Here is a 13,176-nt window from a genome sequence, read left to right as displayed (position 1 = left end):
TTTTTATTTTATTATTTATTTATTTATTTATTTTGGAGACGGAGTCTCACTCTGTTGCCAGGCTGCAGTGCAGTGGTGTGATCTTGGCTCACTGAAACCTCTGCCTCCTGGGTTCAAGCGATTCTCCTGCCTCAGCCTCCCAAGTAGCTGGGACTACAGGCACACACCACCATGCCCAACTAATTTTGGTATATTTAGTACAGACAGTTTCACCATGTTGCCCAGGATGATCTCGATCTCCTGACCTCGTGATCTGCCCACCTCGGCCCCCCAAAGTGCTGGGATTACAGACATGAGCCACTAAGCCCAGTCAACTCTCTTCTTTTTAATTTCTGTGGTGCTGTCTTGACAACTTTTTTTCTGACTGCTGTAATCATTCCTTTTCAGTATCTCCCAGGGGCTCCTCTTGCTCCCCCTGACTCTAGGGTACTGGCGATCTCCAGGAATCTGTCCCCAGCCTTGTCTCCCCACATTTCTTGGTTTGGGTTTCAAGTGGAAGACTCTAAGTTACAACTCCCCCACAGAATCTTCATTCTACACCACTCCGCGCCTCTGAAAGAGCCGAGAGGACCTGAAAGGCGTAAAGAGGGAAGCCCCTGAGGGGTTGCGGGGAGACTGAGGAGCAGTGGCGTGAAGCTGGGGCAGACAAGGGAACGGGATGGCGCATCACGTCATGAGTGTTCACAAGGTCGTGTGCTCCTTATTGATGTCTTATTTCAGAATATGTTAGGAGTGTTTATTAGAAAACATTATTAGAAATTTATTAGAAAACATTATTAACATGGAGACAAAATTGAAAACTATTGAAACATTACAAGTTTTCAAGTGATATTATAATTTTCTCATCCAATAAATATTCAGTTTTAAGAAGTTAAAAGTAAATTTTATTAGAGTTCTACTTTACAAATACACAGAAGCATACAACATAAGTGAAGCCAAAAGACCAAAACCAAACTGGAATACATCCATTGTTTTAGTGTCAGACAGCAGGCTTTTTTTTTTTTTTTTTTGAGACGGAGTCTCGCTCTGTCACCTAGGCTGGAGTGCAGTGGTGCGATCTCGGCTCACTGAAAGCTCCGCCTCCCGGGTTCCAATGATTCTCCTGCCTCAGGCTCCCAAGTAGCTGGGACTACAGGCGCCCACCACCACACCCGGCTAATTTTTTCGTATTTTTAGTAGGGTTTCACCATGTGGCCAGGCTGGTCTCGAACTCGTGACCTCAGGTGATCTGCCTGCCTTGGGATCCCAATGTGCTGGGATTACAGGTGTGAGCCACCATGCCCGGCCTAGACAGCAGTCTTTGACTGAACAGTGCTGCTCCTTACAGAGCAGGGTAACTCATAGGCAGTGTGCTCTGAGTCAGCCTAAAGGAATTATGTGTTACTAATAGCACATGATACAAAATTTCAGAAGAGAAACACCAAAATTTCAATAGAAAAATGAGGGAAAAAGCATGATAGGTAGTTCACATTAAAGAAAAACAAATGTCATTGCTTCTCAGCCTTTTGGCTAAGATCAAGTGAAGAAAAACAAATGTTTTTTAAACTAATGAAAATACGCACAAGGTTCTCATAGTAAAATAAATACAAATTTGAAATAGCATTTCTTAGTCTTCAACTGGGACATTTTTTAATTGTCTAACAACATACTTAAAAAAACAAAATATTTGACTGGATAAGTAAATTCTCATATATTCACAGCATAATGTTTTTATAAGGCCATTAAACAAAGGAGACTTCATTTATGATAGTTGTCTAAATACCAAATCTTTCCAAAAATATCATGAAATGATACAGACGGATTATTTTGAAGATAAAACCCCACAAGAACAAAAACCTGGAAAAGAAATAAAAAGCACCAAAATTCTGAAAGAAAAAAAGGAAGTAATATTTAAATGAGCAAATCCAAACGTAATAAATACTAAGCCAGAGGTAGAAAAAGGCCAGAAGTAACCAGTTTGCAGAAATCCCAAAAGGCTCAGTAATTTTTGGCTCCAGGAATCTTAGGAAGTGCAATTAAACATAGGATTGTTTCCAAGAAGTGGAAGGTCTGTTTAAGCAATTGGCTCACGTCATCCAACAGAAGGCTGGATGGAGGTTTCTTCTCTGTAGATCAGAGGATCACCAGACAAGACCTGCGATGCCACATTAACAAAAAGGGATCACACTGGACTTTGCTCACATACAGAATTTCACATATCCAGCCTTCTTCCCCCACCTGATGTGCAGAATGCCGGCCTGATATCCAGGATCTTGTCCTCCAAGCAGACCAGAAGCTACTTTTCTGAGAAATCTGACCTATCCAAGGAAGAAAATTTAGAGACTGGCATAGTGAGGCTCCAACAAGTCAGCCCAACTAAATCTCTCTGCAGTGGGGCTAGGCTTAAGCCTTGCCCAATCAATTTGCTAATACCCCAATCTTTTTTTTTTAGGGGCGGGTGGGGGGAAATGGAGTCTTGCTCTGTCGCCTGGCTGGAGTGCAATAGTGCAATCTTGGCTCACTGCAACCTCTGCCTCCCAGGTTCAAGCGATTCTCCTGCCTCAGCCTCCCCAAGTAGCTGGGACTACACGTGCGCCATCATGCCCGGCTAATTTTTGCATTTTTAGTAGAGAAAGGATTTCACTATGTTGGCCAGGATGGTGTCGATCTCTTTACCTCAGGTGATCCGCCTCCCTCAGCCTCCCAAAGTGCTGAGATTACAGGTGTGAGCTACTGCACCCAGCCACTAATACCCCAGTCTTAAATATGAGCAGACAACCATGTGTCTCTAAGCAACTGAAGACAGCCTCTCACCTTAAAAATAGAGTAGAACAAAAAAACAATAATAAGTAACTTGGAGAAAATTGAGACTATGCAGGAAGTCAAAACTCTGTAAAATAGTCACTAATGTCCACAGAGAAATAAGAGGATATATGGCATCCCTGAAAGAAAAATAGGTCTAGAAGGATAAGGAGGAGGAGGAGAATTATTTTGGAGAATAAGAGAAAAATATGATGTCTGTAATTAAAAACTTAACCAAGAAATTAATTAAAAATTAAAATTTAGATCTCCCAAAAAGTAGAGCATGATTCTAAGAAGTACAAAATAAAATATGAAAGTTACAAGGATTTTAGACTTTCAATCCAAAAAAGAATCCCTTAATCCAAGAAAAAAAGAAAAAAAAAAAGGAGGAATGTGAATCACGAAAAAGCACTCCATCAAAACCCGACTGCACTCATATTGTCTGGTGCCCTGGCTGAAGTGGTAGCCAGCATGGCTGGGGACTGACTGGGCTTCTCTGTCCAGGAGAACAATCAGACTTCTTACAAGCTGTCATAAGTCTCCCAAAGACAGAACATGGAAGTTACCATAACTCTGAGGGACAAGGCTTAGAGCTGCCACATTCTACTGAGAAAAAGCTAGTCACAAGGTCAGTCCAGATTCATGTGGGAAAGAATAGACTTTACACATACAAAGATGGGAGAAATTATTAGCAGCCCTCTTTTGGGAGGGTTAAAGTCTGTATTCTACATATCTGTAGTGTAAATCATGCTTATATAGTCATAATACAAATATTGAATACTTATCTAACAAATATAAGTAAATTGGTAGAATGGTACATGAAAACGTGTAAATGTATGTGAAATGTGATGAAAGAAAATAAATTTGATCTAGTGAGAAGTCAGTAGTTAAGCTTAGGACTCACTAGCAGTAAAGTCATTAAAAACATGCGATTACATTTAATACCAAAAGAAAAGCTATGTGAGCTTAATTATTGTCTCTGAAGAATGAGAACTAGAAGGAGATGAATATAGTACAATTTAATTTTGTTTTTTTAGACAGTTTCTCTCTTTTTGCCCAGGCTAGAGTGCAATGGTGCAATCTCAGTTCACTGCAACCTCCACCTCCTGGGTTCAAGCAATTCTCCTGCCTCAGCCTCCCAAGTAGCTGGGATTACAGGTGCCCACCACCACGCCTGGCTAATTTTTTTGTATTTTTAGTAGAGATAGGGTTTCACCATGTTGGCTAGGATGGTCTCAATCTCTTGACCTTGCGATCCTCCTGCCTCAGCCTCCCAAAGTGCTGGGATTACAGGCATGAGCCACCGTGCCTGGCCAAATACAGTAGTACAGTTTTACATATTAATCCTTATAGAACTATTTGAGGCTTTGAAATATGTACATTTACAACTTTGAAAAAATTAAAACTAACAAATAAAGAAATTTTATGTACTAGACCAGGCGCAGTGGCTCACTTCAGGAGGCTGAGGAGGGCAGCTCGCCTGAAGTCAGGAGTTCAAGACCAGCCTGGGCAACATAGCAAAACCTTGTCTCTACCAAAAATACAAAAAATTAGTTCGACGTGGTTGTGCACACCTGAAGTCCCAGCTACTTAGGAGGCTGAGGTAAGAGGATGGCTTGAACTGGAAGGTGGAGGTTGTGGTGAGCCAAGATCCTGCACTTCAGCCTGGGTGACAGAGAGACTCTGTCTCAACCAAAAAAAAGAAAAAAGAAAAGAAAGAAATTTTTTGTAGTAATATGGACAATCACTAGGATACATTAAGTGAAAAAAATTAACAGAGAAAAGTGGGTTAAAGGAGGGTCAGTGTGGAAAAGCATAAAGGTTTAAAATATCTTTTGAAAAATACAAAATTCACCTATAGACTTAAATGTCCATAAGGAAGGGAACTTAGTACCTCAGGAATAGACAATAGATCCTTTTCCATCATTTTAATTTTACAGTACATAAATCTACTATTATTCAAATAAATAATTACATACCAAATAGTCTAATTTATCTGGGTGTGTGTGTGTGTGTGTGTGTGTGCTTCCCAAGTTCTGTGTAAGCAATCTTTGCCTACTAAGAGGTAACAAAGATATTCTCCTATGTTTTCTTTGAAAAGCTTTATAGTTTTAGTAATTACATTTGGATATATAGTCCACCTTGAATTAATTAAGAAAGACCTGGCTGGGCGAGGTGGCTCACTCCTGTAATCTCAGCATTTTGGGAGGCCAAGGTGGGTGGGTCACTTGAGGTCAGGAGTTCAAGATCTGCCTGGCCAACATGGTAAAACCCTGTCTGTACTAAAAATACAAAAATTAGCCAGGCATGATAGTGGGAGCCTGTAATCCCAGCTATTTGGGTGGCTGAGACAGGACAATTGCCTGAACCTGGGAGAAAGGGGTTGCAATGAGCTGAGATTGCACCAATGTATTCCAACCTGGGCAACAGAGCAAGACTCCAAATAAAAAAAAAAATCCTACATAAATTGTGCAGTATTTCTTTCTCTGAGCAATGTTTTATATCTATCTGCATAGTGATTTTACACATCATTTTGTTACCAAAACAGCAAGGGTTTGGTCTAGGTCCTGCTCTCACTGTACAGAAAGCCAGTCAACAAGTATTGCCAAGGAAGAAGTTTTTAATGGGACGCTGCAGCCAAGGAGATGGGAGCTCAGTCTCAAATCCTCTCCCTAACTGACTACAACTAGGGATTTATACAGCGGGAAAGAAATATAACAATGTGTAAGAAAACAAGAAGGCATATGATCTGGTGAGTTTCAATTCTTCGATACTTTTTTTTGAGAGGCCTGAAGGTTCTTTCCTGAGGACCTCAGATAAAATGAATACAAGTTTCAAGCTTTAACAGCAGAAGGGTCCGGATCAAGAGGTCAGGAGATCGAGACCATGCTGGCGAACACGGTGAAACCCCGTCTCTACTAAAAATACAAAAAATTACCCAGGTGTGAGTCCCAGCTACTCGGAGGCTGAGGCAGGAGAATGGCATGAACCCAGGAGGCGGAGGTTGCAGTGAGCCGAGATCGTACCACTGCACTTCAGCCTGGGCAACAGAGAGAGACTCCATCTCAAAAAAAAAAAAAAAAAAGAAAGACAGAAGATAAAAAGCTTCCACTCTCTTAGACAATTTCAAGTATACACTGCATCCATATATACAAGGAGGCAGTGAATACTTGAAATTGTCTGAGAGAGTAGATCTTAGGTGTCCTAACCACATACACACAATACACACACACACACACACACACGTAACTATGTGTGATGATGATTGTTAAATAACTTGACTGTGGTAGTCATTTCACAATGTATACTTATCTCAAATTACCATATTGTATTCCTTGAATATATATAATTTTAATTTATCAGTTATACCTAAATAAAGCTGGAGGAAATAATGTATACTGGGAAGGAACAATATCCACACATTAAGTTTATTTTTCTTATTTTCTTTTTTTATTTTTGTTTGAGATGGAGTCTCACTTTGTCCCCCAGGCTGGAGTGCAGTGGTGCCATCTCAGCTCACTGCAACCTCAGCCTCCCACGTTCAAGTGATTCTCCTGCCTCAGCCTCCTGAGTAGCTGGGATTACAGGCACCCGCCACCACACCCAGCTAATTTTTGTATTTTTAGTAGAGACAGGGTTTCACCATGTTGGACCAGGCTGCTCTCAAACTCCTGACCTCAGGTGATCCACCCGCCTCAGCCTCCCAAAGTGCTGGGAATATAGGCGTGAGCCACTGCGCCCGGCCCACACATTAAGTTTACAAAACAAGACACAGAAGGGGAAACTATGGAATAACAGGACTAGAAAGAGGAGATTTTGTAAATGTTTTTATTATGAAAATATTTGATACACATAAGAGAATGTGACAGATGTACATTTATATACACACAAACATATACATCTGTAGATAGGATGGATAGATAAGATTAGATAGATGATAGATAGATAGATAGATAGATAGATAGATAGATAGATAGATAGATAGATAGATAGATTAGATAGATAGATAGACAGACAGATAGACAGATAAGCAGATAGAGATAGATTTTCATGAAACAAACACCATTGACCCCTTCACCCACACTAAGACATGGAACGTCACTGTTGTCTCTGAAGCTCCTGTTTGCTTCTGTCACTTTATCCCTGCCCCTGGGTTTTCTCCAAGAGTTCCATTCACATAAGTGTTGCACAGCTGTTAATACACTGCCTCATCTGCTTGGTTTTGAATTTATAATACAGTATCACACTACATATCTTTCCACAGCTTGCTTCCTCAATGTATTAACTTTCTGGGTTTCAATCACCCTGACATGTGTAATTCAAGTTTATTCATTTTGACCATTATATAGTGTCCAATTCATGAATAAACCTCTATTTCTTTATCCATTTTCCCACCAATAGACCCAATAGACATTTGGTTACTTGCAAGGTTTTGTTCTTGTTTTTGCTTTTTGCTATTATTAACAATGTTCCTAAAAACATTATTTTATATGACTCCTTGTGCAAAAGGGCAGACATTTTTTCTACAGCACATACTAGAATTGGGCATACTCACATTCAATTTACAAGATAATGCCAAATTGATTTCAAAAGTCATTGCACCAATTCACACTCTTAGCACCTGCCCCAGGGACATACTTGTTCTACATCCTGGTCATATGTACCTATGTATTGGGTGTAGCATGAGATTTCATTAAATATTAATTGCCTTTTACTGATTATTACGAATTGAGAATCTTTTTATATATATCTACTGGCCACTTATATTCCTGTTCTGTAAAGTACTTGTTAGTACCTTTTACAGATTTTTCTAACAGGTTATTTCCTCTACTGTGAAATTTTTTCACATCTTTTCCCCACTTTTATTGATTTACTGATATATTTTTATATTTTCTGGATCATAATGCTTCATTAATTTTATGTATTTAAAAAAAAATTAGGCCAGGCATGGTGGCTTATGCCTGTAATCCCAGCACTTTGGGAGGCCGAGGCGGGTGGATCACCAGAGGTCGGGGGTTCAAGACCAGCCTGACCAACATGGAGAAACCCCGTCTCTACTAAAAATACAAAATTAGCTGGGTGTGGTGGCGCATGCCTGTAATCCCAGCTACTCGGTAGGCTGAGGCAGGAGAATCGCTTGAACCCGGGAGGGGGAGGTTGCGGTGAGCCGAGATCGTACCATCACACTCCAGCCTGGGCAACAAGAGCAAAACTCCATCACAAAAAAAAAAAAAGAAAAAAATTATTTTCCCTGCATGTGTATCATATTTTTGCTTTCTTTATTGTATCTTTTGATAAAAAGAAGTTTTTAATTTTAATGTAGTCAAATTTATCAAGATGTTTTTGTGGCTTGTACATCTTATATGCTGTTTCAGAAATACTTTCCTATTCAAAGGCCATAATGGAATTATTCTATACTGCCTTTAACATTTCCGAATTTTTCTTTTGCATTTAAAACCATTAATGCTTACAACATCTGTCAACATGAAACGAGAGAGTTCTCTGACCCCCTCACGGAACACATGATGGCACGTGGCTCATTTATTAGGCTGCTGCGTGTTCAAACACTTTAAGGGAGGGAGAGCACACAGGTGAGCTGGGGTGAGCACACTTGGGCTCTGACCCCCCCAAGCAGTGGCTAGGGGTATTACAATGTCCTTTAGCCCTGCCACCCAGGGAAAGCTAAAGTGCTAAACAGCTCAGTGAAGAGTCAGTGTGACAGCCTTTTGGGTTCCTGTACCCAATGGGTCCTGAATTCCTGTCTAGCTTCCAGGAAGAATCAGCTCACACGGACTTGAAGAATGGTGAATGCAGGGACTTTATTGCGAGGTGGAGGTGGTTCTCAGTGGGATGGGGAGGTGGAGAGGGGATGGAGTGGGAAGATGATTTTCCCCTGGAGTTCAGCCATCTCGTGGCGAATCTCTTCTATGACCGCCCCCAGCCAAACTCCTCCGCACATTCAGACACTTCTCTTTTCTGCTTCTCCACTGTGCCGCTCTGCTGCTCTGCTGCTGTGAGGCCCTTCTGCTCATGGAGCCTGAGGTTTAGGGGTTTTATGAGTACAGGATGCGGGGTCGGGGGGGCGGGGCGTGAGGGTGGGGGACCAGGGTGGTTTTGAATAAAGCAACATTCGGACGGGAAAACAGAGATAACTGTTTTCATTTAGGGTCGCAGTTTCCAGGCTTGAAGGTGGGGCCTTTGCTGAAGAACCACCTTCTTCTACCCAGTGTTTCCCTGCCTCCTGTCCATATCAAACACGCATGCACACACACTCATATAGGCACATACACACACAGAGAAAGCAAGCGAAAGGGAGAAAGAGAGAGAGATTTAATGGACTAGCGCATATTATCCCCATTCACATACAGGATAATTTCACCACTTATCAAACCTCCACACTTTCATTGTGTTATTTCCAGACAATCTATCAAATTTCTTTTCTCTATTGGTCTATTCTTGTACTAATGCCACTGTCTTATAGTCTATGGATTATGATGCATCTTGATATCTGAGGAAGCATATGTTCCCACCTCATTCCACTTGAAGAGTTTCTCCCATCTGTTCTTAATATTTATGCTGCCTTATACATGTTTTTTCTTTTTTTTTTTTTTTTCCTGAGATGGAGTTTCATTCTGTCACCCAGGCTGGGGAGCAGTGGTGTGATCTCGGCTCACTACAACCTCTGCCTCCCGGGTTCAAGATTCTCCTGCCTCAGCCTCCCGAGTAGCTGGGACTACAGGCACGTTGCAGCACGCCTGGCTGATTTTTGTATTTTCAGTAGAGACAGGGTTTCACCATGTTGGCCAGGATGATCTCGATCTCTTGACCTCATGATCAGCCCATGTCAGCCTCCCAAAGTGCTAGGATGACAGGCGTGAGCCACTGCGCCTGGCCCATATACATTTTTAAATTAATTTTCCCATTTCCTTTTAACCCTGTTAGAGTTTTGTAATTTAATCAACTTTATTTTTTAGACCAGTTTTAGCTTCACAGCAAAATTGATGAGAAAGTACAGAGAGTTCTCATATACCCTCGGTCCCTATACACACACAACCTACTCCACTACCACCATCCCCCATGAAAGTGGTGCATATTTGACAAATCTAAAGACCTGCAATGATACATCATTATTACTCAAATTTCATGGTTTCTATTAGGGTCCTCTCTTAGGGTTGTACATTCCATGGTTTTTAACAAATGTATAATCACACATATCCACCATTATATTATCATACAAAATGGTTTCACTATCCTAAACATCTTCTGTTCTCCACCTAATCATCTCTCTTTACCCTTAACCTCTGGCAACCACTGACCTTTTTACCATTTCCATAGTTTTGCCTTTTCCAAAGCATCACATGACTGGAATCATGCAGTGCATAAACTTTTCGGATTGGTTTTTGTTTCAGTCATTTATAATATGCATTTAACATTCCTCCATGTGGTGGTGTGACTTGGTAGCTTATTTATTTTTAGCACTAAATAATATCATATTGTCTGGAGGTGCCACAGTTTCTTTTCTTTTTTAACCTAATGAACAACATCTTAGTTGTTTCTAAACTTTGGCAATTACAAATAAAACTGCTATAAACATTGACGTGTTCATTTGGGTAAATACCAAAGAGCATAACGGCTGGACTATATAGTAAAAAAATGTTTAGTTTTATAGGAAACCACCAAACTGCCCTCCATGGTATCAGTACCATTTTATGAGTACATCCACTCCCAGCACAATGTAACAGAGTTCCTGTTGCTACACATCCTTGCCAGCATTGGTGTTTGGGATGCTCACCTTTTTTCTTTTTTTTTTTTGAGACAGAGTTTGGCTCTCGTTGCCCAGGCTGCAGTGCAGTGGCGCGATCTCGGCTCACCACAACCTCCGCCTCCCGGGTTCAAGTGGTTCTCCTGGCTCAGCCTCTCAAGTAGCTGGGATTACAGGTGCCTGCCACCACGCCCGAATACGTTTGTATTTTTAGTAGAGACAGGGTTTCTCCATGTTGGTCAGGCTGGTCTCGAACTCCCAACCCCAGGTGATCTGCTGGCCTCGGCCTCCCAAAGTGCTGGGATTACAGGCACGAGCCACCGCGCCCCGCCTGCTCCCCTTTTTAATAGGTGTGTAGTGCTATCTTCTTTTCTAAAAATTTGTAATACTTGGTGATAAAAGATGTTGACATCATCTTTACATATGCTTATTTACCATGCCCGGTAGCAAAGTGTCTCTTCTTTCATGATCCCTTATTGTTTACGTTGTTCCGCTGTAGCACTGTAATATGTCCTAATATTGCCTCGCTCTTATTTGTCTTTCTTTGGATCTGTCATGATTTGGTACTATGATGAGCCAATAACCCTGAAACTTCCGAGCTGCAAAAAGAAAAATCAAATGAGAAATCAAATGGAATGAATGAAAGACACACGATGGATTCGTGTCTTTCATTCCAGAAACACTGTTAGTCATTACTTCTTGAAATATTTTGGCCGGGCACAGTGGCTCACACCTGTCATCCCAGCACTTTGGGGTGCCAAGGCAAGATTTTAAGACCAGCCTGGACAATATGGTGAAACCCTGTCTCTACTAAAATTACAAAAATTAGTCTTGCGTGGTGGCAGGTGCCTGTAATACCAGCTACTCGGGAGGCTGAGGCAGGAGACTCACTTGAACCCAGGAGGCGGAGCTTGCAGTGAGCCTACATCACACCACTGCACTCCAGCCTGGGCAGCAAGGTGAGACTGTCTCAATAAAAAAAAAAAGAAATACTTTATTCCTTGCATGTTTCCAATAATCTGCCTCTTAAATTCTGATTATATGCATGGTGGATTTTCTACTTATCTCAAACTTTTCTATTTTCAGTCTATTGCTCTCTTCATGTAACAGTCAATACAATTTTTGAATAATTCACTTTACTAATTGTTCTCTCATCTCTAGCAATTTGTTTTAACCCTTCCACTTCTGATGTTTGGACGTTTTCAGAGTTCTTTCTTTCTGGTGGGTGGTGGTCTCTCCGGCTTCAGGATTGAAACTGCAGAGCTTCACTGTGAGTGGTACAAATCCTAAGGCAGCACCTCTGGAGTTACTCACCTCTCCTGTCTGGAGTTGTTCATTTATCCCAAGCAGAAATGTGCATTTTTCCCAAGGGGTTCAGGATCTCAGTGGCCTCAAAATGGAAACTGCAAACTTTCACCCAGAGTGTTACAGCTGGTAAGAGACAAGGCAGACCCAAAACATCAGTATCAACAAGATTTACAACAAAGAACAAAACAACAAATTCTCCACCAGCTAAAACGCGACCCAACCACGTTGCCAGCTACTGGCTCAAGCAGCCTGCTTTTATTCCCTTATCTGACCCCACCCACATCCTGCTGATTGGCCCATTTTTCAGAGAGCTGATTGGTCCATTTTACAGAGAGCTGATTGGTCTGTTTTAGAGAGCGCTGATTGGTCTGTTTTCACAGGGTGCTGATTGGTGTGTTTACAATCCCTGAGCTAGACACAGAGTGCTGATTGGTGCATCCACGCACCCCAAGCTAGACATAGAGTGTTTATTGGCGCATATACAATCCTCCAGCTAGACATAAAATTCTCCAAGTCCCCACCTGACTCAGTGGACTCAGGAGCCCAGCTGGCGTTGCCTAGAGAATCCCCTACCGGAGCAGCGGGCGGAACTGCCTGCCAGTCCCATGTGGTTCGCCTGCACTCCTCGGCTCCTGGGCGATTGATGGGACCGGGCGACGTGGAGCAGGGGGCGGCGCTCATCGAGGAGGCTTGGGCCGCACAGGAGCCCACGGTGCGGGGGAGACTCAGGTATGGTGGGCTGCAGGTCTTGAGCCCTGCCCTGCTGGGAGGTAGCTGAGGCCCGGCAAGAGTTCCAGTGCGGCCTGGGCAGGCCGGCAGTGCTGGGGGACCGGGCGCCCCTTCCGCAGCTACTGGCCAAGGTGCTAAGCCCCTCACTGCCCTGGCCGGTGGTGCCAGCCGGCCGCTCCAAGTGCGGGGCCCACCGAGACCACGCCCACCCGGAACTCGCGATGGCCTGCGACCGCCGCGAGCAGCCCTGGTTCCTGCCCTAGCCTCTCCCTCCACACCTCCCCGAAAGCAGAGGGAGCCGGCTCCGGTCTCGGCCAGCCCAGAAAGGGGCTCCCACAGTCTGCGGCAGACTGAAGAGCTCCTCAAGTGTGGCCAGAGCGGACGCCAAGGCCGAGGAGGGGCTGAGAGCGAGCGAGGACCGCCAGCACATTGTCACTTCTCAATAGTACCAAAAAAAAAGTCAAATATTTACTTGTCTTTGTATGTCTTATTGTACCTGAATTTTGAACCATTCACCTGCCCAATATATTACAAATAAAAAATTTACATAAAATTTAAAATAAATATTCTGAGCATATTGATCCTAGGTTGATCCT

At 42.6% G+C, this 13,176-nt stretch overlaps 1 long non-coding RNA gene across 1 annotated transcript; it reads right to left on the bottom strand.

The window, feature by feature from the left end:
• Nucleotides 1–8,577: 8,577 nt before the first annotated feature.
• LOC129059203 (uncharacterized) lies at nucleotides 8,578–12,125 on the bottom strand. Its single transcript, XR_008524926.1, has 3 exons — nucleotides 11,858–12,125; nucleotides 10,574–11,142; nucleotides 8,578–8,818 (listed from the first exon to the last, which is right to left on the bottom strand). It is a non-coding gene; the product is annotated as an uncharacterized LOC129059203 (long non-coding RNA).
• Nucleotides 12,126–13,176: the final 1,051 nt, after the last annotated feature.

This window comes from Pongo abelii, chromosome 3 (genome assembly GCF_028885655.2).
Source record: "Pongo abelii isolate AG06213 chromosome 3, NHGRI_mPonAbe1-v2.0_pri, whole genome shotgun sequence".
NCBI lineage: Eukaryota > Metazoa > Chordata > Mammalia > Primates > Hominidae > Pongo > Pongo abelii.
This window is presented reverse-complemented; position numbering and strand designations above follow the sequence as displayed.